The sequence below is a fragment of the Elephas maximus genome, chromosome 10, assembly GCF_024166365.1.
Source record: "Elephas maximus indicus isolate mEleMax1 chromosome 10, mEleMax1 primary haplotype, whole genome shotgun sequence".
NCBI lineage: Eukaryota > Metazoa > Chordata > Mammalia > Proboscidea > Elephantidae > Elephas > Elephas maximus.
In genome coordinates this window covers 48,769,709-48,794,131 of record NC_064828.1, presented here as the reverse complement: position 1 = coordinate 48,794,131, position 24,423 = coordinate 48,769,709, and the positions used below count along the sequence as shown (strand labels likewise).

The 24,423-nt window shown below is 40.0% G+C and overlaps 1 long non-coding RNA gene across 1 annotated transcript; it reads left to right on the top strand.

The window, feature by feature from the left end:
- Positions 1 to 338: 338 nt before the first annotated feature.
- LOC126083855 (uncharacterized) lies at positions 339 to 24,423 on the top strand. The gene is made up of 4 exons (XR_007518882.1): positions 339 to 641; positions 4,772 to 5,068; positions 11,762 to 11,925; positions 24,016 to 24,423. It is a non-coding gene; the product is annotated as an uncharacterized LOC126083855 (long non-coding RNA).

Genomic DNA, 24,423 nt, shown 5'->3' with positions numbered 1-24,423 from the left:
GTGCTGAATGAGGGGACTACGGAGGGAAACAAGACTGTCAGACCTCCTGGCCTCATGGAGCTTGCATTCTAGTGTAGAGTAAGTAAACCCAGAAAGTAGTAAGTTCAAATATTTTTGTTAGCAGCTATATAACTACAATGCACCTTTATCTACATGTTGTTCTTGTCCTTGGATTCACAGAACCAAGCTCACTTTACCATTATATCATATTTGGGGACTATTTAAATGGAGATATAACTTCATTCCACAGAGAGGTGAAAAATATTTTTCAAATAGTCCAGCGTGAGACAATGTTACACTGGGTGGTTTGACAGTAACATTTCTAATAAGATGATGAAACCTCTGAAAGGAAGTTCTTGGATATGTGACGTTCACGAAGCACTTCATTCTGAAGTGACTGTTAAACGGATTCCAGTGAGAGAAGCAAGCAGAGAGGAAGAGCCTAGCCGGCACTCTCTACCCCTGTGAATCATGGAGGAAGTGCTCAAGCAAATATCATTCCAGGAAGTCACAGCTAGGCTGAGCTTTTTTCTTTTTTTTTTCCTTTCCCCCTACCCCCTCAATTCACCTCCTTGCCCATGAGCAGAAATGAAAGGAAATGGGGTAAAGGCTAACTCCATCCCAAGCTTCACAGAAGACAGGTAGGATGTGTAAAGAGCTGGGTACCTGGGCGCCCATGTTACTGTGAGCTGGTATGGAACTGGTACAGTAAGAGCCAGAGGCTTTTCCTGTGCAGTGAGTTGGAATTAAATATGCTAATTTGAGGTCTCTTTCAAGTATTTTGTTTAACTCCGTTGGCCTTTAATTCCTTTATATGGCATCATTTAATGTAATGTTATTTATATATGAAGCATGTTATGCTTATTAACCAATGCGCAAAAATCTAAACTACAGATTTTCTGTAATGGGCTAATTACAGGACTTTAAAGCCACCTACTGAGTTTTGCTGAGCTTCACAACAGGTTCACTGAACTGGATAAATTTATTCAAACGTGTGGAAATGAACCCCATTCTATGTGCAACGGTACTGGGAAAACACACAAATTATACCTCAATACCAGTTTAATGGGTCACACAGTGAACGTGAATGCTGAACTTATCTACATCTTAAAATAGTGGGGAAGCCTGTGGTAAGAAAGGGAAGGGCTCACTCAAGGGAGTTTCTCCCTGTTTGTAAACAGTGGCAATAAAACAATAAGCCTGGCGATTAGGAGCAAGTTCTCCACACTCAACAAACAGAGGTGGGTTGCCTTTCAATGACCTTTGAAAATACACAACTTTCGTAACTGAACCTAAGAGTGGAACGAAGGGACGAAAGCTCAGCAAACATACATCTCAAGCGCAGCCCTTTAATCTTTCCTGTTGAGGACAAGAGGCAATTTTTCTTGTTTCATGGTTTAGGAAGAATTCAGCACAGAGTGTGCAGAGTTAGAAATATAAATAAGGTATAAATATGGGATGGAATTAAACACTGTCTTCAAACCAGCTCTTTTTCCTGAGCTTGATAAAAACCATAGGAATATGTTGACCTTAAAAACATGTTAGTATTATTTCTTAATTAATCTATTCTCAAAAAAATATATATATTTTAATTTCAGAGTTTCAGGGGACTTTACACTTAAGCTCTGTAGCACCGTATTTAGAACTATTATCCCGTTATATAAATACAAAGATTGGGGGGAGAGGAGAGGATGGAGGCAGAGAGAGGTTTAAGAACCTGGTCAGAGACAAAGTTAAAAGATCCTATTTCCTATGTTGCATCATTGCTAATAGAAGTACTGTCTTCCAGTTAGATAAATTTATGCACACATGGATGATCATTTATGAGCCATAGATGAAGATAGAAACTGCTTTTTTTTTCTTTGATAGGTTTGTGTGCTAGTGATCTATTAATTTTGTCCTAAAAAGGACAAGAATGTCCTTTCCAAGCCTGAAGAGCTCTAGCCTTGTCCTCAGGGTACCTTATTTACGATGTACAATCCACCCAGTGGCTGACAGTTGGCTGTTGATGACCTAATTCAAGCTCATCCCTTCAGGGAGACGCTGACGTGCCCAGGTCTGAAAGCAGTGAAGGCTGGATTTTTAGAACACTTTTGCAAATGCAATGTATACCGATAAAAAAAAAAAAAAAAGAGCTCTTCAGGAAATGAGATATGACGCAGGCCAGCTTCACCAAGACTCTCGGACCAAGAAATAAGAATTTAAATATGAAATACTAAAATTTCACACATGACCGAAACAAAGTAGATGGTGTACTATTGAAAGCATTTGAGGTAATTAATCAATGCTGTGTTTGTACATATCATTAAATATATTATACTCAGTTTAGATTTGATTTCTATGCTCCTTTTATAAAGAGTTAAAAGCAAATACATTTGAATTCACGCTGATATCGAAAACATGCTCCTAGCTTCTAGTTTTTTGGATTTCAAATCATTTCCATTAACAAACAGCTATTTGCCCTCTAATAAAATATGTCATTATGCTTTATTCACATCGCACAAAAGAATCACTGAAAAATCGCCCCAATGATGGCCAATAATTACACATTTTGCTCCTGTGCTAGCGGTGAAGAAATCTGTTCATTGGAGAAAGCAGGTGCTGGGGCATCAAGCTAATAGTCAATGTGTGCCATGGTAATTAGCCACTGCGATTGCTAAAATTAACAATTAGCTAACATGCAATTCTCTTTTTTGCAGGCTGCAGTTTACTTTGTATAATCCTTGCATGTTCTTAGTAATTATTCTGACAGCTTATTATTTTTATTTTTTCTGGTTTGAACACAGCTTTAACATTTGAATCAGGCGACCCAAATGTTCAACAGGCAGGGGTGAAACAACTGCTTGACTAGGCATTTTTCTGAGGCACACATTTGGTCGCTTTCTTAACTTTTCATTTTTGGGGAGGGGAGTGGTAGGGGTGAGAGACATAATTCTTTCATAGTTATTGTCTGGTAACCTAGCGTGTTCTCTCCGGGCAGCACACTCAGTCATCCTGAGGCTTTTAGGAAGAACCTGCTTAGTCAGCGGCAATTTAAACTCTAGGGAACAACTCCAGGGATGAAGTCCCACAGTCAAGCTGGTCAAAAACACCTTCTTTTCATTCTTCTTCCCTAGGGTGTGTCTTTGGTTAATACAATCACTGCCCCTGCACAACACCCTCCCACAGCCCACCCTCCTTCCTGATGGAGAAAATATAGGATCGTCTGTAGATTGTTCTTGTCAGGGACTATATGCTGAGATAATATTGCTACAGCTTTTCAGCGGATAGAATAAGGCCTCAGCCTACATACCAAAAACCCAAACCCATTGCTGTTGAGTTGATTTCAACTCATAGCAATCTAAAGGCAGAGTAGAATTGCCCCATAGGGTTTCCAAGGCTGTAAATCTTTACAGAAGTATTTTCTCCCATGGATTTGAACCACCACCTTTCTGTTCCCAGCCGAGTGCTTAACCACTATGCCATCAGGGCTCCTTCAGCCTACAAAAAAAAAAAAAGGCAAGGGAGTAATTTATTTCCTGAAAAACTTTAGGAGGGAGAAATGTGCTGTAAGCCCTCAAACAGGGGCAGATTATTCAATAGGCAAGGTAAGCACATTGCTTGCCTTGTTTACCAGATCATCTGTAGTGAAATTGTTCACTTCAGATTAGTAAATAAACATAAGTAAGCCTGTGCTTACGTTGCTTAATGGGTCATCCACTCCTGTCAGGAACTGTAAGTTTGAAAAAAGGCTTCCATTCTGTAGGAAGATGCTGTGAGGTTGGGAGAGAAACAGATGCCAACCAGAATCTTTGATGTAAACAAACAAAAAAAAAAAAAGTGAAATTGTTCACTGCATATGATCTGGTAAACAAAATAAGCACTGTGCTTCTCTTGCCTATTGGATAATCTGCCCCTGCAGTCTCAAAACATTTTAAGTAAGATAAATTGTGGCAACAAATTTAGTAAAATGCTATTACAAACTGTATTAGTTTTTCTGTGGCTGCTGTAACAAATTACCATAAACTGGCTTACAATATAAATTTATAATCTTACAGTTCTGGAGGCCAGAAACCCAATGTGGTTCTCACTGGGCTAAAATTAAGGTGTCACCAGGGCTGGAAGCTCTAGCAAAGAATCTGTTGCCCTGCCTTTCCCGGTTTCTAGAGACTGCCTACATTCCTTGGCTTGTGGCCCCTTCAAAGCCAGCAAGGTTGCATCCCTTTGTCCATTTTTCTGTTGTCACATCTCCTTCTGTGGACAATAGAGAAAGGTTCTTTGATTTTAAAGACCTATATGATAACACTGGGCCCACCTGGATAAAACAGGATAATCTCCACATCTCAAGGCCCTTAACGCAATCAGATCGAAAAGTGTCTCTTGCTATGTAAGGTAACACATTCACAGGTTCCAGGGATTAGGACGTGGACATCCTTGAGGAGCTAGTATTCTGCCTGCCACATAAACTAGTGAAAAATTATACACAGTAAGGGTGTACTCCTCTAGAGTTGTAAATTATTGCCCGTTTAATGTCAGAGAATTGGATTATTTAGGTGTGGTGGGCGTGAGGGGGAGTGGATTTTCATGGCTTCCATAGACAATAATTCTTAATGGCCCTCCCATGCCAGGTCTCTTAACTGACACACAGAGCCAGTGTAAGCCATGCTTTGTCCTGTCTCTCCCTGGCTCGAGTTTGGAGGGCCTTTTTACCCTCTTGATGAGAGTGCTGCCTTTACAGTGCAGGCTTGGCCTGGCTAAGAGCTATCATCATGTGTACTGTGCTTTATTACAGTGTTGGACTGGCTTACTGTGTGAATGAGTGACATGGGCTGCTGTTCACAGAAACCCTGAACTCCACAAAGGAACACTACTCACTGCAGCCTTGACTTCTACAGTGTGGTAACAGAGAGGCAAAGTGCTGGATTCTTAACGAGAAGCGCTGAGACTTTGTCCATGTGTTGGTGTGAGCCGAATGTCAGGGCTCAGAAGGGCTTCAGCAGACATTACCATAAGCTCAGGGGCTCTGGGCCTTGGGACCCACTGCAGGCTGTAGAAACTCAGGAGGTGGTGGCTTAGCAGGCAAGGTCAGGTAAGTGAGCTTTGGCAGAAGTTGGGACCAGACTTGTGGTGGTACAACATAGCAACACATTCTGTTTGCTTAAGGGGGAGGAAAACTGGAAGGAGCAGAGTCTGCTCAGAAGAGTTAGGCAGAAAGGAGTGAAACACTCTGACCTAATCACTATTGAGTTTAAATAAAGTGAAACCATGCAGAGTCTCAGATGTTCCTTGCCAAGCAGAAGGAAGAGATGGGGTATTGAAGTGTGCCTTGTTTTAAGAAAACCTACTCTTTGAAATAGAAATTTAAGTGATTTTTTTGTTTTATAAAATGATTCATTGATTATGTTGTTGATACAGACAGCTACTATTTTGTATTTAAAATAGAATTCTATCTACACAAAGATGTACTGTCCACACCCAATGACACATCTATTGTGTAAAGTGAGGCATCCACACAAGCTAAGCCTCTTGAAAAAAGTGGACCGAGAGAACTTCTGGGCAGGATGGAGTCAAAGGCTAAAAATTTTTTGTTAAAATATCAAAGTATATGCTCAAGAGGTTGGCCAGGGTATGGAAGGAAGATTAGGAAAGGCTAAACTGCTCCAGTGGTGAGACAAGGCCATTTGAATGATGGCACTGAACCTGGTCAATATGTCTAAAGAAAAATGTATTCCAACATGAGGACATCTTACCAGAGGATTTCCATTATTTCACATAAGAACAACTGTAGTTTTACACAGAGGAACCACATGGCTTGGAGCATGCACACAACATTTTTCATTCTCCAATAACCACCAGTATTTCTTTATTGGTGACCGCTTACCAGTATTCCAAGTCATCATCATTATTATTGTTTTAATTTGTTTACAGATGGAGATGCCAAGACCTAGTAGGTTAGAAAATAGTTTGGGTTTCTGGAGACAGGCCTGGTAGAGATGGGGTTAGAACCTGGAATTTCCAAATGGTACTTTAGTTTTGGTCTCTTTGAGCTTCGTGTTCACAATATGGGTGTGAGGTAAGGTGAGAAAGTTGGTGGGGATGTGGGAATGAAAGGTAGTGGAGTGGGCAGTGGGAGAGTGTCAGAGGAGCAGGAGAGGCTGCTATTTATGAAACAACGAATCATATATACTACTTAAAGAGCTAGGGGCCATGCAAATCTAGGCAATCACGAGCATCATGGAAGATTCTCAAAACAGGCTTCAAGGGACAAAAGTTGACAAACTACCCACTAAATGCTACCATGTAGACAAAGATGGCTGAGCAGAGAGAAACTGTCAAAAGTCAGTATAAAGGAACCGGAAGGACAGGGGGCTAAATAGCCAGGGAAGGGACCACTCTACACGTTCTATGTGGCTTTTGTAAGTGGGTGAAATAAAAAGAGTCAAGTTTACTCATGATCAGATTACTTAACTTGCCTGCCTGTCAAGTGCAGCAAAGACAGAAGGCATAATTCCCAATGTTCTCAAGCATAAGAAAATTCGCTTTCAGCCTATAACTGTTTGCTGGGGAATGCCATTCATCAGAGGTATGTACCCAGAACCACTCCTAACTTTGCTGCTGCCTTCTCATCCTTCAGCCTCACTAGTTCACCTCTATACACCAGGAGATAGTTTACTATTAGAAAACACAGTGTGGAACTGGAAGTGGGGTAAGCCACTTCAGGGAAAGATGGCAGCATCAGTGCATTATGGACCCTTTCAGACCAACAGTATCCAGTCTAGGGCAATATGTCAAGTAGAAAGAATGAGAATGTAGAGGAGGTGTGTATGTGTGTGTGCGTGTGTGTGTATGTGTGTGTTTTGGGGACCCTCAGAAATTCAGAAATATTGGTCTCTTGATTCTTTTTCATTTCATGTCAGACTGAGTTTTTACAGGAGCTCAGTTTCCTCTGCTTCCATTTAGTACATGGATTGGTTAGGCTGCATTTCCTCCTTGGTTAAAGCCAGGATGACAGAACAATGTACTGTCTATAGATTCCAGTTTTCCAAAGTTCTCTTTGCTACTTTCCCCTCTTACCTTCAATCACTACTGTCAGAACAAGATATCTAGCATTGTGCCATATCCTTAGGAAGGTTCTCCACATCTTGAGATTGGATATGGGATCAGAGTCAATGAGGCCACTTGGTCCCTACCTGACCCATGGTTTCTTAGTTTGTGACTGATGGCCTTCTTCTAGAATACAGATTTTCCAAATAGTGTTCAAAAATCCTGGGTTCAAATGAGGACGCATTAGCTTCATAGCAAAGTCATATTGAAAGGGAAATCACTGAAAAATTTGACCACTGAGGAAATAGGAAACACTACTTGCATTAGATCATGAGAAGAAGATCTTGGCATTAGAACTTTAGGCTTGGATGCAATAACTCCACAATCCTCATTCAGGTACTATACCTGCAGCGTTGACTGTGGGTTATCTAACCTCTTCTTTGCAATAGCTCAATAAGAAGCAGAGTCCTGTCACACATGGCATTCCCACTGATTTTACGTCTCCCTTTTAAAAATTTAGGCAGCCAGGGTCTTTTATTAAGACTTCTAAATGTAGAAGTCTAATTTTAAATCTTAACATTAAATGTCTCCATACTAGTGTTTTGGGATGATTTAATGAGTGGCACCATTTATAGGACACAAGGTTATAATCTGAATTTATGAACTGTAAAGAAAGTACCAGTATGATGACTAACTAATGAGCTTTTTAATGATGAGAAATAGATAAAGCTTAAAATGCAGAATGCTTATCAAGGACCTCAGACAATAGCAAAGTGGAGCAATTTAGAAGTACTTACCAGTGCTACTGCTGTGACAGTGAGAAGTGAACTATTTTCTTTCATTTTAAAGCACTGCTTTTCATACATAGGAGTAATTTCTATATTTTCTTAACTGAAATTAAATGCCCTGGTATAATCCTCTTTTCAATGGCGCTCAAAATATAAATAACCTATTGCTACCACTTGTGATAAAGCAAGAGAAGATGCCTCTAAAAAGAGGGAAAATGCTGAATATCAACATGAGTTGTTGGGATCCGGGTTTTAGATGAGGTCTGATGGTTAAGACTTCACTCAGGGGAGCTTTTCCTTGGAGCAGCTTTAAGCACAGGCGTGATCCCTCAGGGAGATTGTCAGGGCATCTCAGGTGGTTTAGAGGAAGTCTGGAATTCCAAAGAGAGTATTTGAAGTTTGCTTGTGGTTGCCTTTGCTCTCGGGCTCTGGGGCATAAAAAGAAATTATAAAATAACACTCCCTTGCTGTACGGGGCTCTTCATCTAGTGGCCTCTGGAACATGGTACTCCAGACATCTCAATGATGTAGTGCTACTGTGGAAGAGATGAGCTCTTTCAGAGCACACAGATACACAGCCAGTTCTTGGGATCTGAACCTACTTTCTTCAATTTTTCAACTCCAAATATGGATTCACTTGACCCAGGGGTAAGGGAAGAGTTGGGACATACTAGCATGGTGTGCTTTGCTTTGTTGTTGTTGCTGTTGTTGACAAAGAATTAGATTGAGCTTGTCTATGCCTTCCCAGGAAGTGAGCTTTCCAGCTGATTAATTTAATTGCTCTCCCATGGACAATGGAAAGGCCCTGAGAATGGGGCTTTCATAGTTTTTTTTAACATACAACACTAACCTGCCTGCCCTGACAATTTCAACCTTCTGACAAACAGCAGAAGTGGCAATGGAACGAGTGAGGAGAATAAAATCGTGGGGCAATAAATGCTAGAGAAGCAGTGAGGTACAGTGGGAAGCACAAAGCCTTTGTGCTTTAGAGTATGTCGGCCCTGGATTTGAACCCCAGCTCTGCAACTGCCCATCTAGGTAACTTCAGGCAAGTTGCTTACCCTTCCTGAGCTTTGGTTCCTTCATCTCTTGTGAGGATTGAGTAGACTTGGCTTCCTCCACGTCAGACGAGGGCAGGGTGGTGGTCAGGAGAGAAGAAGTCACTGAGAAAGGTCAGGTGGAAAGCAGATGTGCCCTGGATTTTCGGCAGGATTAACTTTCTGTGTGTGCCTCCAAGGATCCTCCCTCCTGCCTTTGATTCATCTCATTCCTTGTCCTCTCTTCTTTACTTTCCTCTCCTTCCTTTACTCTCCTTTCAATCCTCTAAGTCCTTTTTGATTTTAAAACAAGTCACCAAAACTAGCTACTTCTGAATTTACTTAAAATTATATGACCATAAAACAAATGGTTATTGATGTCAATTATAATCTATGCTTGGATTTATTTGCCTTATGTACATTGGATAATTTAGGGTTTCCAGATAAAATACAGAAAACCCAGTTGAAGCTGAATTTTAAATAAATCAAAACCCACTGCTGTTCTGACTCATAGTGACCCTATAGCACAGAGTAGAGCTGCCCCACAGGGTTTCCAAGGCTGTAAATCTTTACAGAAGCAGACTGCCACCTCTTTCTCCTGTGGAGTGGCTGGTGGCTTCCAACTGCTGATCTTTTTGGTTAGCAGCCAAGCGCTTTAACCACTGCATCACCAGAGCTCTTTTCAGATACAAAACAAACAAAAAAAAAACCCCACCATAAATAACTTTTTAGCATAAGTATGTCCCACGCAGTATTTGTTTTTTATTTTGCTAAATCGCCAACCTTAGTTAACTAAACGTAAGTTCTCCTTGATAACAAGGAACCTTGGCCCCTTTGCTTTTACATCTTGCCAGTCCCAAGATATTTTATTCATTAAATCATACACCTTCTTGCAAAGTTGTATGAGTCTTGTAAAAGCCTCGTGTAATGCAAAGAGGCACAATTCATGTGCTTGTCCAATTGTACTTTGTGCGGGGCTCTCCTTTCTTCATGCTTCCGTGGTGTATATGGTGCTTGACAGATATAGACCAGAGTTGTATAGATGGGCCGGGGGGGGGGGGGGCCGCTACCAAACCTGTTGCTGTCAAGTAGATTCTAATTCATAGGTACCCTATAGGACAGAGTAGAGCTGCCCCCATGGGGGCTTCCAAGGAGTGACTGGTGGATTCAAACAGCTGGCCTTTTGATTAGCAGCTGAGCTCTCAATCACTGTGCCACCAGAGCTCCTGAGGGTTGGGCAGGGGAGGGGGGGAACACTAGGAGGAGCAAAATGCTAGAAAGGAAATCTGTGCTCCATGAAAGTCAGTATTGGCACATGTGTGGTAGGGTCAGATCCGGGGCACTCCCAGTGGGGCACCTGCCGTGCTCATTTCTCCTCTTTCCTCTCCCTAAAGGTATAATGACAGGGGACCGGGCAACTGATTGGCATTGGAAGAGGCCATTATTGCAGGTGGCGGAGTCCCTTGGGTTTGTGGACAGAATTTAGGGTGTCCCTGAATTTGGATGCAAAAAAATTGCATCTTTATTTTTCACTAGCCCCTTTCAATTATGGCTGCAGGCAACAAAAACAGTATCATTAGCAGTACCTTGACTTTGTCACCAAGAGAAATTATAGATATTCTTATAATGCATTAAAGTTATTATAAATGTTCAAAATTTTAACTCACACACATCATTACTTCAAAATCACAAGTGTTATCAGACCCATCAATAAATCTTATTTAAAGCAATAATAAACACATTCATTAATAATAAATAATACTTTACAATTGCTGTATATAAATTTGTTTTAGGGGTAATATTTTGATAACTCTTTTGATATGATTAGTTTTCTTTGTAATCTTGGGTATTTTATTTTATGCATTAAAATCATTATTCTGAGAACACTGAATATTGAACAACCACAAGAGTGTCAACAAATTCCATGGCACCAAAAACGAGTAAGAACTCAGACTAAAGGAAGACCCGAGCTTATGTATATATAAATTTACTCTCCTGAACAAACTATTTTCAAAGCAAAATGTGCAGAAATATTCTTACTTTCTTTTCTAAATGCACACTTCGAACTGCAGACTGCCCTCTCATGACTTCCCAGTTGCCTTTAATATTCCTCTTAACCAGAATTTTACCTGTTTAGAACTTTTTGGAGGGGGCGTGAGATTTCTGGAGGACAAGTATACAGCTTTAGGAAGACTGAGCGGAGTAAAAGAAAAAAAAAGAAGACCTGAACCCAGATTTATCTTCACTGCTTGGCTACCTTTGCAATCAGCATTACTATTAATATCTAACATACCAAACCCAACCCAATGCCATCGACCTGATTCCAACTCATAGTGACCCTGTAAGACATAGTAGAACTGCCCCATAGGGTTTCCAAGGAGCAGCTGGTGAATTTGAACTGCTGACCTTTTGGTTGGTACTTAACCACTGAGCTCTTAACCACTGCCACCAGCGCTCCATCCAATGTACGGTGCTACAAGAATATATTAGAGTATGTCAGGAAGTATAGCAAAATTATGTGTGTTTGATAAATTGACATGTAATTCCTGGGAGTTTGCTACTTTGAATGTAAGACAGCAGGAAAAAGCTCTTTTCTACAACCTTGTTGGTAAGGTTGGGAGCTCAGGAAAAGGTGGGCTCAGGCTTAGGAAAGCAGTCACTGATGCAGAGAGAGGGAATCTTTTACTGCCCACACTCCTTTGTTATTTGTGAGCTCCCAAGTGCTCTGGGAAGCTTGTGGGGCCTAGAGATGGGGCTTCGTGTTGGAAAAGGGGTTGCTTACTGGGTGGGAAATGGGGGTGCCTGATCCTGGCTTGAGGGAGGGGGGACTTGAATGAATGCCTGGGGGTTGGACGGGGAGAATAAAGCCATGAAGGGACCCGTCTCATTAAAGAATCCATTTTCCATTTTCAGCAGTTTGCTACATTAACAAGCTGAGTGGTGAAAGGATAAGATCCTCTAAGTGAGTGCCTGTTCTGTGCACCATTGCAAAACACATTTAAGAAAGCAGTGGATTCGCCTTAAATGAGTATCTGCTGGAGGAGCAAAGCCCTAGGAAAACAAAGGGGCACGCCAGGGTAAGCTAATAATTCCTGCTGTGCTTTGAGGGCAATGAAATGACTGCAACCCTGAGAACTTTTTCTCCCTCCCCTGCAGTTGGTATAAACATAAGAGCCATTTTGATGATCATATCGACACCTCAGCAACAAGTGCCTCCCAGGTGCCAACAAAGTGTCACTTTCTAAAGGGTTAAATGAACCAAAAGACCTCAGCCTCAAATATTCTTTTTCTGTGCCCATTTAGTATGTGTACGTATTAAACAAAACAATGGTCATATATTCATATCCTGTCTACAAATAATCGAATGATACAAGAACAAATTTACCACCAGCTGGTTCGTCCCAGGCTATGCTTTGACTGGGAAGGGAAAGCCAAGTTTCGAGCTGGGTCTGGCCTGACTCAGGCCTTAACTTGTGAGTCCTGCTATTCTAACCCTTTCTCTTGATCTGCTTTTCAGCCTGTCTCTGAGCACACAGCTCAGAGCAGCAGGGAAGTTGCTTAGCAAAGGGCCACCCACTTGCCTATTATTCCTTCCTCGCCTGTGACATGACACAAGAACAAAGTAGACATTAACCGCTACATTAAACCCAGAAAGAAAGTAATCAGTAACCTGTTATTCCCTTAATAAAGGGAAACACATGCAGTGTGAAATCCAGAAGACTAATCAATAGCTGCAGACAATGCAATGTGCCAAACAAATTGCAAATCAATTAGAATCCTTGTTTTCTTTGAAATGGTTCACTATATCTAAAGCAATTACTCCTTCATTAGACCTAATTTAACAGCATGACTGCCCTGGCTACAACTGGCAGCGTCTGGCTATCAAATGGAAGAATGGCAGCTTATTTCTGTCTGTCTGTGAGTCTAGCACCAATCAAAAAAAAAAAAAAAAAAATTGAATTCCTTTATATAAGAGAAAATTTTAATGAATGGGTGGGTATTTGTTTTAATCAAAATATCGTTACTGGTATGAGAATTCCTTCCCTCCCCCAAGGGAAATTAAAAGAGAAAGGAACTACAAGTAACAACAAAAGTTATTTAATAAAAATCTGTAATTTAAAGAGAGCCAAATGTATTTCTTCTTTCTATACGATGCCAGCTTCAAATATGTAAAAGTGGCATGTAAGTATGTAAAGTTCTTTTAGCTCTTGAAGTCTAACACACCTTTTGATACTAGTTTTAGGACTTTTGGAAAGAGAGTCCCCCTGGTTGTTGTAGAATTTGGAATATTCTTGTAAACTTTCATTAAAAAAAAAAATACTAGTTCACTTTATTTTAAAGCAATTGAAAAAAAAAGTTTTATTGATGTCTGATTAACGTACAATAAAATCCACTCATTTTAAATGTACATTTGATGAATTTTGGCAACTACGTGCAGTCATAAAATCCCCACCTCAACTGAGACATTAATGGGCATTTCTATCACTGGATAAGCTCCCATGTCTTCCTCTCCCCAGTTTCCTGCCCCCAGCCTGGCCTCCAGGCAACTATGGGCCTAATTTCTGTCAGCTCATTTCACTTTTAAGAACAGTTTCGCATCCTGTGGAGGTACGGCACTGGGAAAATAATTTTAATATCAGGTTTTCCTACCAATTTGAGGAAATTGTGTGGTCCTTGTTAGAGGTGACAAACAATAATCTCTACAAACTAAAGAAGATTAAAATATTTTCTTGAAAGTAGATATGCTTAAAGAGATTAAAACATTTCTGGAAGCTGAAGTAAATATTTCTAAAAGAGGTGGAAAAAAAAAAAATAGCCACAACAAAATCATTTAACCTCGTAGACTGATATTTCTACTTTCTTCTTTTTGAGGATAGTCATAGCTCCAAGAGCTTTTCTTAATTTAAATTTTGTGAATTATTTTTTTCTGATTATAAAAGCAATGAATTTTGATTATACAAAATTCTGACCTTACAGAATTACAAAATGTAAGAAGGTCCTTACATTTCTATTATCCCCTATAACTTTTAAGAGTACACAAATCTGTGTGTACAACAATGTTCTTTACAGCATTGTGGTAATAGCAAAAAATTGGAAGTGCTAGGAGTTTGAGCTTTAAATTAAGTCCCACATGCTCCTGCTTCCCTTTTTCCTTCCTTTGCTTCCCTTATAACAGCTTTTACTCCCCCCTCCCCCTAATCCTCCCTCTTCACCTCACATCAAATGGCTTTTCATTCTCTGTATCCTTTGCCTTTTATTTTTTTTCTTTAGAGCTCAGAGAAGGAAAATTCTTGCACTGAGGGTACCCATATCTTTTGCAAGCCCACCAGCCCATTTCCCATCTCCTGTTCCTCAAAAGACAATATTCTGCCAAAGCTTTCACCTCCTTAACGCAAATCCGCAAATCCGTACTACCCAACGCTGCACCCCTCCTGCCCTCTTTAACCCTTCTATTAACACTGTCACTCAGCCAAATTATTTTTTGTTTCTATTGGTTTTTTTTTTTTTTTTTTTTAGCTGACCTTCACAATTTACCCTAGTCAATCAATCAATTAATCAACAACCATTCATTGAAGGCCTGCTTCCTAGTAAAACCTGATTGGCTGCTTCTGGGGGTTGATTTGTAACTCTAAAAAGCACCTGTGGTGTTGGGGGTGGGATGAGGAAATTCTGAAGTTTCTTCTAAAGAACAATTTAGTTCGGCACTTAGATTCAGCAAAAATGGAGGTGAAGGTAAGTGAAAAAGGTCTTCCTGTGCTGACCTTAGAGTGGAAAAAGGCTTTAGCATGCTGGCTGCAGCTGCTCCAATCCCAGGGGCTTGGCTAAAAAATGGAGTGGCTTATGGAAGATGATACAACCATCTGAAGAATACTTTTATATTTAGATAAAAATCCTCCCTAGCCTATAGCTGTGTGCGCTCTCCAAATGTGTGTACAGATAATGCTTGTGTAAAGATGCTGCCGTCTCAGTTCTTCGCGTGCTCCTCCCCCCAGTGATCTGCGATATTTACATAAGCACCAGACAATTCCCAACCAACCAGTGGATAAACATTTAGGCTGGGCCTGCTGGGGTAGCTAAGACAGTGAAGGTGGTGGTTGTGGGGGTGAAGGAGCAGATAAGGGTTGGACTCCCACAACATAACTATATGCCGAATAAATCAATGCGAGCTCTTCTAAGGAGCAGAACGATAAATTCTGTCCTTCGGGAGGCAAAGAGAAGGCAAAGGTCTTTTGGTTTTTCAGGAAGTTCCCTAAGAAAGAGAAAAATAAATTGGACTGGAAAAGTTCCCACTAGGGGGTCTCGACAGAAAACCCTTCACTCATCATGTTACATACTGCTATAGTCACTAGTTAAGTCACTGCTGGCAAATTTTAAATTGTTAGCTGTCATTTAAATATTTTTGCAAAGCAGTATCTTATCAAAATGAACTCTGTGATGTCTCTGGTCCCTATACTCCGCATCATTACGGCACATGGTATGGCGACCTGATTCTTACTAATGCACAGATAAAAGCCATAACAGAATGGTGACAGAACAAATGAAGCCTGCCCTTCGAAGTAAGCGCTGCCCTTTTGTTTGTTCTGCTATAGAAAAAGTGAATAGGAGAGTCTTTTGCACACTTTCATGGGACCAACTTTTTATCCCCTACCCCTACTCCTGGGAATAATCATTTTAATTATTTTTTAAATTTATTCCTTAATCTCTTATGGACAATTAATATGAGTATTTCAGCCACCAAAGATGAATGCTTAACTAATACAGTTCTTCATACAAATGCAAACTTCCTATTTACCAGCCTCTGGTGACTCTGCGTCTTGCACAGGAGTGGTATCATTCAGCTTCAGTTGCTATAGCATTTTCAAGAACCTCTTTGTTCTTGTCATAAATTATCTTTAAGTGAAAAAAGCTGAAAGGAGGTCTGCAGCAAACTGTATCAAATAATGAATTTGCAAGCGGTGGAAGAAAACACTTATCTTCCCTATGCTCTTCTCCCATCGATTGTTCAGTGACCCTTCTTTGGGATACAGATGAGCATAACCCTGAAAAATGTTTGTGTTGTCTTTCTTTAACTGGCAGCCTGCGGGCTGCATGATCTAATAAATATTGGCAGGGCCAAATGAAATAATATAGAAGAGCTTCTCTTCTTTAAAGTCCACAGACCAAGAGACTCTTGTCACTTGTTAATATCTCCATCAAACACTGAAGTGTTAACATATGTGATACGACCACGCAATCAAGTAAGGACCGATTTGTTGACTAATTAAACCAACACAACAAGCTCTTTAGCACCTACAAGTGACAAGTTTAGAGCAGGCAAGTGGAAACTCTCAATTGACCCCCCTTTTATGAGACTATCATGCCAAATTCAATTCTGACTGAGTAGTATTTGAATGTACTTGACTTCCACCATGTGCTGACATGCTTACAATAATTCATCATGGGTGACAATAGCCCAATATTAGAGATTTATGATATATACAAAACAGTTACAAATGAAATGTAGCCCTAACATGGGTCTGCTTTCCTTACCCACTGCCTATTGATATTATAATTAATGGTCAATTACTTAGGGAAAAGAAAATAGAAAATAGTCATTTACTGGTTTCAGTCATCATTGGAGTTTTTGGCAAATTCTAGAGGTAAATGAAACCATTTTCACAGTGTTTGGCAGTAGCTTCAAAATAATAAATGGACATAGAAGCCTGGTGTACGTGACACATTTTAGCAATGATGATGAATTGGTAATAATATTTGAAAGGAAACTGAGTGTAAATTAAGTTGGCGAGAAGTGGAAAAGTATTCCAAGATATATCCTGGTGTGAGTAGATAACACACACATGCTATACATGTATACACATATACCCTCTCCAACCAGCCACACAGGCGTTTTAGATTCAGTTTCCTTGTTTGTAAAATGAAGCAATTCCACTAGTTTATTTCTAGTCTTTAAAGTTCTATGGTCTCTGATCTAGCTCCTCCGTATCCAGGTTAGTAAAAAAGGGGGCCAGACCCTTTCTATTGTTTTTGGCATGCAATCAATCCCTCTCCCTCTCCTTCCTTTATAGACTCACTTTCTTATCTTTAAGCAGGTATTCATCCTTTCTGTATCTAGCCCAAACCCTCTTCTGACTGATCCTGTCCTTGCCAGCTGGACAATTCCACTTGTGGATAACCAAGAATTGGCTGTATCCATACAAATATAACACATATACCTGTAGATATATGAATCATGTTTTCCAATTCCTTTTTGACTGGGAACAAGTGAGACCATTAGCAGAGGTAGGTTCCCTAGGGGTTGCTGAATTAGCAGGGGAAGCTGCAGGTCCCCATTGCCATCGAGTCAATTCCAATTCATAATGACCCTACAGGACAGAGTAGAACTGCCCCATAGAGTTTCCAAGGAGCACCTGGTGGATTCAAACAGCTAAACTTTTGGTTAAAAAACTTTTGGTTAGCAGCTATAAGACCTAACCACTAGACCACCAGGGTTTCTAGCTGCAGGTCATGATCACTTAATCTAAAACTGGCCTGTACCCTGGACCTGGGTATAGGCATTCTGCTTTAGATACACCCCAGTTTCTATGTATCCTGAAGCTGCAGTATCCTATATCCCAGGTACTAAATTCTTGCTTGGGCCCACAAGAGGAGGAGCAGCTCTGGACCCAGATACCTGGCTGGGAGCAAAGGTCAGAACCTGGTAAGATATCAAATAGGTTCTTAGCAAACTGTGAAGTTTGCCTATCAAAAGAGCTCTCTGATAAATTGCCCCACTTTGTGAAAGGAATGACTGGCACTGTGCCACCTGCAAGTCCTCCTGCCTCCTGTCCCCCATGCTGGATTTATGAGAGATACATATATGGCCACCCCAGTCAAAGAAGCAACCATCTTATTTTCCTATAATCCTCAGCTGAAATTTATTTATTTATTGTAGACAATATAGTCACATAGTTCAAAAATGGAAAGGATATAAAACTATATTCACTGAGAAGACTTACACATAGCTCTGTCTCTGTCCACCCTGTTTCCATCTTCCCCTTTCATAAATCCTTTTATTAGTTTCTTTTTATATCCTCCCAGTGTTTCTTTAGGGAATTGTAAGCAAATACATATATGTATTTTTATTTTTTTCTTAACCAAATATAGCATATTGTATGTCGTTCTGAACCTTGCTTTTCTGGAGATATTTCCAAATCAGTACAGAGACTTCTGCATCAAAGATAAAACATTTATTACCGAGCAGGGCTTCTGCCAGGAGTCCTAGACCTCCTTCCTTCTCAAGGGAACTGGTGGGAGCATCCTGGAGGAAAACTGGACTTTCTCCCTCAAGCCCAGAGCAAACCTTAAGAAGCCATCTCCTACTTCTGGACTCCTAGATCTCCAGACAGCTCTTGCTGGTACCTCCTCTCAAGACAACCACCTTTAAGAGACCACAGGACCTTCTGAAATGTCACTACAGGAGAGAATGTTGTTACTGTTGCGTGGCGTCAAGTTGATTCCAACTCTTAGCAACCTCATGTGACAGAGTACAACTGCCACATAGGGTTTCCTGGGCTGTAATCTTTTTTTTTTTTTTTTTTAATTTTTATTGTACTTTAAGTGAAAGTTTACAAATCAAGTCAGTCTCTCACACAAAAACTTATATACAGTTTGCTACATAGTCCCAAATGCTCTCCCCTCCAGGCAGGAGATGCAAACATAGTCTCAAATGTCCACCTGATCCAAGAATCTCACTTCTCACCAGCATCCCTCTCCAACCCATTGTCCAGTCCAATTCCCGTCTGAAGAGTTGGCTTTGAGAATGGTTCCTGTCCTGAGCCAACAGAAGGTCTAGGGGCCACGACCACTGGAGTCATTCTAGTCTCAGTCAGACCATTAAGTCTGGTCTTTTCAAGAGAACTTGGGGTCTGCATCCCACTGATCTCCTACTCCCTCAGGAGTTCTCTGTTGTGTTCCCTATCAGGGCAGTCATCGGTTGTAGCCGGGCATCATCTAATTCTTCTGGTCTTAGGCTGATGTAGTCTCTGGTTTATGTGGCCCTTTCTGTCTCTTGGGCTCATAATTACCTTATGTCATTGGTGTTCTTCATTCTCCTTTGATCTAGGTGGGTTGAGACCAATTGATGCATCTTAGGTGGCCGCTTGCTAGCATTTAAGACCCCAGAGTGTCACTCTCCAATGTGGGATGCAGAATGTTTTCTTAATAGATTTTATTATGCCAATTGACTTAGATGTCCCCTGAAACCATGGTCCCCAACCCCCCGCCCCTGCTATGCTGGCCTTTGAAGCATTCAGTTTATTCAGGACTGGGCTGTAATCTTTATGGAATCAGATCACTAGCTCTTTTTTCCCAGGGAGTAGCTGGTGCGTTGGTTAGCAGCCCAGTGCTTGATCATTAGGCCACTAGGGCTCCTTGCAGGAAAGAATAACCCCCAAAATCAAACCCGTTGCCATTGAGCCATAGGTTAAAATCCTGTAGGAGGCATGAGGTAAGCTGAAATGGAGTCTGAGTCTTTAATGTAATCTGACATCCTGTGGAATTTCTCTAAGTATGATAACCTGTCCTTCCAAAGACTTTTGTTCTCTTGATAAATTTCACTAAGTTCAGGGGTAGATCTCACCTAGTTCTGAGTTGTCTCCATCTGGTTCCTGAAGCCTGGAGTAGTTCTGAGCCCCTCAGGATTTTGGTCTATCCAAACCCACTCCCCTTCTAATTTTTTGTTTTATTTTATTGTAATAAATAATATATAACTAAACATTTGCCATTTCAACCATTTTTATATATACAATTCAATGACATTAATTACATTCACCGTGCTGTGCAACCATCACCACTACCCGTTTCCAAATGTTTTCATTATTCTCAACAGAAACTTAGTATCCCTTAAGCAATATCTCTATATTCCTTCATCCCACCCACTCCTGGTAACCATTAATAAACTTTGGTCTCTATGCATTTGCCTATTCTAGGTATTTCATATAAGTGACATCATACAATATTTGTCCTTTTTTTGGTCTCGCATGTTTCATTCAGCATAATGTTCTCAAGGTTCATCCATGTTGTAGCATGTATCAGAACTTCATTTCTCTTTATGACAGAATATTCCATTGTATGTATATATCACATTTTGTTTATTCATTCATCTATTGATGGGCACTTGGGTTGTTTTGACTTTTTGGCTATTGCGAATAATGCTGCAATGAACATTAGTGTATAAGTATCTGTTTGAGCCCCTGTTTTCAAGTGTTTTGGGTATATACCTAGAAATGGAATGGTTGGGTCATGTGGTAATTCTGTTTCACTTTTTGAGAAACCTCCAAGCTGTTTTCCATAATAGCTGCACTATTATACAATCCAACAATGGACAAATGTTCCAGTTTCTCCACATTCTTGCTAACACTTGTTATTTTCTGTTTTTCTGATAATAGCTATCCTGGAGGGTGGGGGGTGACCTGGTACCTCCTTGTGGCTTTGATTTGCCTTTCTCTAACTACTAATGATTTTGAGCATCTTTTCATGTGCTTGTTGGCCATATGCATATCTTCTTTGATAAAATGTCTGTTCAAGTCATTTGCCCATTTTTAATTGTCTTCTGTTGTTGAGTTGTAGGAGTTCTTTATATATTTGGGATATTAAACCCTTATCAGATATGTGGTGCCCAAATATTTCCTCCCATTCTGTAGGTTTTCTCTTCAGTTTGTTGATAAAGTCCTTTTATGCATGAATTTTTAAAGTTTTGATTAAGTCCAGTTCATCTATTTTTTCTTTTGTTGCTCATGGTTTTGGTGTCATAGCTAAGAATCCATTGTTTAAAGCTAGGTCCTGAAGGTTTACCCCTATGTTTTGTTCTAAGAGTTTCATGCTTTTAATTTTTACATTTTGGTCAATGACTAATTTTTTTAAACACAATACACTGCTTATTTAATTTTCTTCTTCTGATTTTAAAATCACTATGTGTTTATCATTTGGAAAATTGAAAAACATAGAAATGTATAAAGAAGAAAATTAATATTACTCCTAGTATCAGCTGAGAGAACTACTGTTAATATTCTGGCAAATAGTCTTTTGGTTTTATAAAGATCATACAAAACATACTGGTTTATAACTTTATTTTTTACTTAATATGTTATTAACATATTTTCAAGTCCTGTAATTTGATTTTTAAAATATTTTCATAATATTCTCATCACATGTATGTACAACACTGTAATCAGTCTTTTAGGTTGCTTCCCATGTTCCTGTGTTCCTTATGATAAACTATACTGCAATGAGCATTCTTGTAAATGAATCTTTGTCTAAAATCTCTGATTATTTCCTAGAGTAGAGTCCTAGAAGTAAAACTGGTAGGTGCAATGCGATTGATTATTTTTGTGCGTGGCCTTTCTACCATGGTCTTGTAACTCCCACCCAGGTGATTGGGTGGGACTGTGTGATAGGGTAATTGTAGCCCATCAAAGGTATTAGTCAGTTTTGCCATCCTGCTGGGCTTGAAATGAGCCACCCCAGAGGCAGGAAAACCGAACTCTATGCTGTAGAGTTGATTCTGACTCATAGTGACCCTATAGGACAGGGTAGAACTGCCCCGTAGGGTTTCCAAGGAGCGCCTGGAGAATTCAAACTGCCGACCTCTGGGTTAGCAGCTGAACTGTTAACCACTATGCCACCAGGGTTTCCAGGGGTTAGGAAAGGATCCAGAATCCCTGCACCGAGAAGCTCCTGGAAACAGGACACTGAGAGAGGGAGAGAGAGAGAAAAAAAGAGAGCTGTAACCCTGAAGACTGTGAGAAGCAGTAGCAGCAGAAGCCCAGGGCCTGTGAGCACAGCTGGGAAGAGGCTGTCCTTGAAAGAACTGTACCCTTGAGTGTTCCTGAGTCTCAATTTTAATCTGTCCCTTCCCTAATTAACCCCATAATTATGAGTATTGTCTGTATGTTCTGTGTGGCCACTGCAATGAATTGTCAAACCCAGCAGAGATGTAGAGAGTGTTGTGGAAGGGACAGTTGGTACCAGAATTGGTAAAGATGGTGGAGAGAGGAGGCACATCTGATCTCCTCCTCAGAGGAAACAGCCTTGGGCTGTTGATCTTGATTTTCCTTTCCCCTTGTGAAGTTAGAGGAGGTCAGACATCGCCCTCAAGCCATTTTTACAGTAGGTCAAAAGATATATGCATTTTTAAGCCTTTTGATACATATTACCAGGTGAGCTTGAATCTATTTTAAAAGCAAAAGGTAGTTCCAAAAAAGGAGGCCTTTTGATTTTTCCACATTGTGCCTCAGACACCCAAAGTCATCTCAAGAAAGTGAGACACTTATCCAAGTGAGCTGGAATCCCTATCCTGGGCAGTGAGCAACTCGGTGGAAAGAGCTGCTGGTGGTATGCAGAGCCCACTCTAGGAATATGGTCTTTTCTATCAAGAACTCGGTGTGAGGCTTTAGCCTAGGAGGCTGTGGAATGAATTGCAATCTTATGTTACAGTGGAGGCTATAGACCAGGCTTACCCACATATGCCATCTGCAAACAAGGAGACTCATGTGATGCTTAAAAGACAGTAAGAAGACACAGGAGTACCTTCCTGATGCCAGCATTTCCAAAGTGATACATGTGTACCACTGGTTTTTGAGGGTCTATGCATGAAGGTATTTATTTTAATCGTTATATCTTTATTTTGTATCAGAAAAATTAATGATTAACATATCAAACCCATAATTTCATGGATATTAATTCTTGGATGAGCCTAAGTTAAAAAAACAGAAGCGAAAGTGGCTTGATTCAAAATCCATTTAAAGAAGACCATAAATTAAATAATAGAACAATGTGCAAATATGACAAAAAACGTGATATGCAAAGGACTGAGGTCTGGGATACATTGCTCTCCACAATATATGTATTTATAAAAAATACAATAAGTTTGCAAATCAAATTGTTTCAAAACCTTTAGAGAAGTTCATTAATCAAAAAAAAAAAAAAGCCAAAAAATCTTTTTTGTAGCTTGAATCATCACCATAGTGTAAATAATCACTCTTTATTGAAAATGTCTCAATATTTTCACGTTTTAGATTCAAGGTGTTTCAAGAGAAGGAAATGTGTATGTATCCTGGTTTTAGAACACTAATTTAAGGGTTAGAAAGATGTTGTTATTGTTAGGTGCTGTCAAGTAGGTTCTGACTCATAGTGACCATATGTACCACAGAACAAAACACTGCCCAGTCCTACGCCATCCTCCCATTGGTTACTACACTTGAGCCCATCGTTCTCATTTTGAGTTGTGCCACATCAGCAAATGAAGGTCCCAAAAACTTTGCTCCATCCACTTCATTACAATCAACTCTACTTTTAGGAGGCAGCTCTTCCACAGTAGAATTTTGAGTGCCTTTTTTTTTCCAACCTGAGGGGCTTATCTTCCAGCGCTGTATCAGACAATGTTCCGCTGCTATTCACAAGGTTCACTGGCAAATTTTTTCAGAAGTAGACCAGCCAAGTCCTTCTTCCTAGTCTGTCTTAGTCTGGATGCCCAGCTGAAACCTGTCCACCATGGGTGACCCTGCTAGTATCTGAAATACCGGTGGCATAGCTTCCAGCATCACAGCAACACACAAGCCACCACAGTACAACAAAGTGACAGACTTGTCTTAGAGAGATGCCTAGTGTGTATATAACTGCTTTTGAAAAAAAGCATATGCTTTTTAAAAGAAAGTGTGCACTTCATTTAAAAAATATATATATATATATGCAATTTGGAGAACTTTGAGTTTATGGGCTAGTGAGGTATTTCAAAGAAAATTTTAGTATGTTCCAAAATATGGTAATTCTCTTTAGTAAACAGAGAAATAGAAAGTTCAGCACAAGATAAAGTATTAGGTTTTTTATATGTACAGACACGCACACTTACACTTTTGTTTTTAGATGCAAATTACTGGGAGGAGGGATCTCTTCATGCTCGAAAAACTGAGAGCTTAGATTTTAAAAAATCCATTAATTTTAGTTTCTTTCAAGGTCCAGAGGAGTTGAGATCAGATGGTCTCTAAAGAAATCAATCCAATTTCAATAGAAGAGCTATGCTGTGTTGGGATTTTTCATACAATCCAATTTCTAAATGATGTCAGGGCTACTTTAGATTTAAAAGAAAAAAACACAGATAACTTACTGTTCTCAAATCTCTCCATTTTCAGCAGATCAGCTGACCAAAAATCCTTCCCTAAAGAGAACGAATGCATTTTCTACAATCAAGGAAGGTCAACATTAATGAAATAATATCTGCACTGATAGGGAATGTTATTTATTTGATGATATCAAACATACTGCTAATGCTCTAAGTGAAAGCCACGAGAGTAAGGATGACACGTATGAAGCTTCTTTCTGTATCATTCCTGAAATGTCACTCAAACTAAAGGTGCTTCTTCAGTCTCTTGACTCAGAGGAACCTCAGACTAAACTCTCCAGTTTGGGAAACATCAAGAGAACAAGACCATGAATAAAGGAGGCCATCAGCAAAACTAAATCTAAAAATGTATTTAATTGCAAAGCTAGGGGGAAGTTAATACTTATTCTTATAAATCTTGCTAAATAAAAGCTTTTAA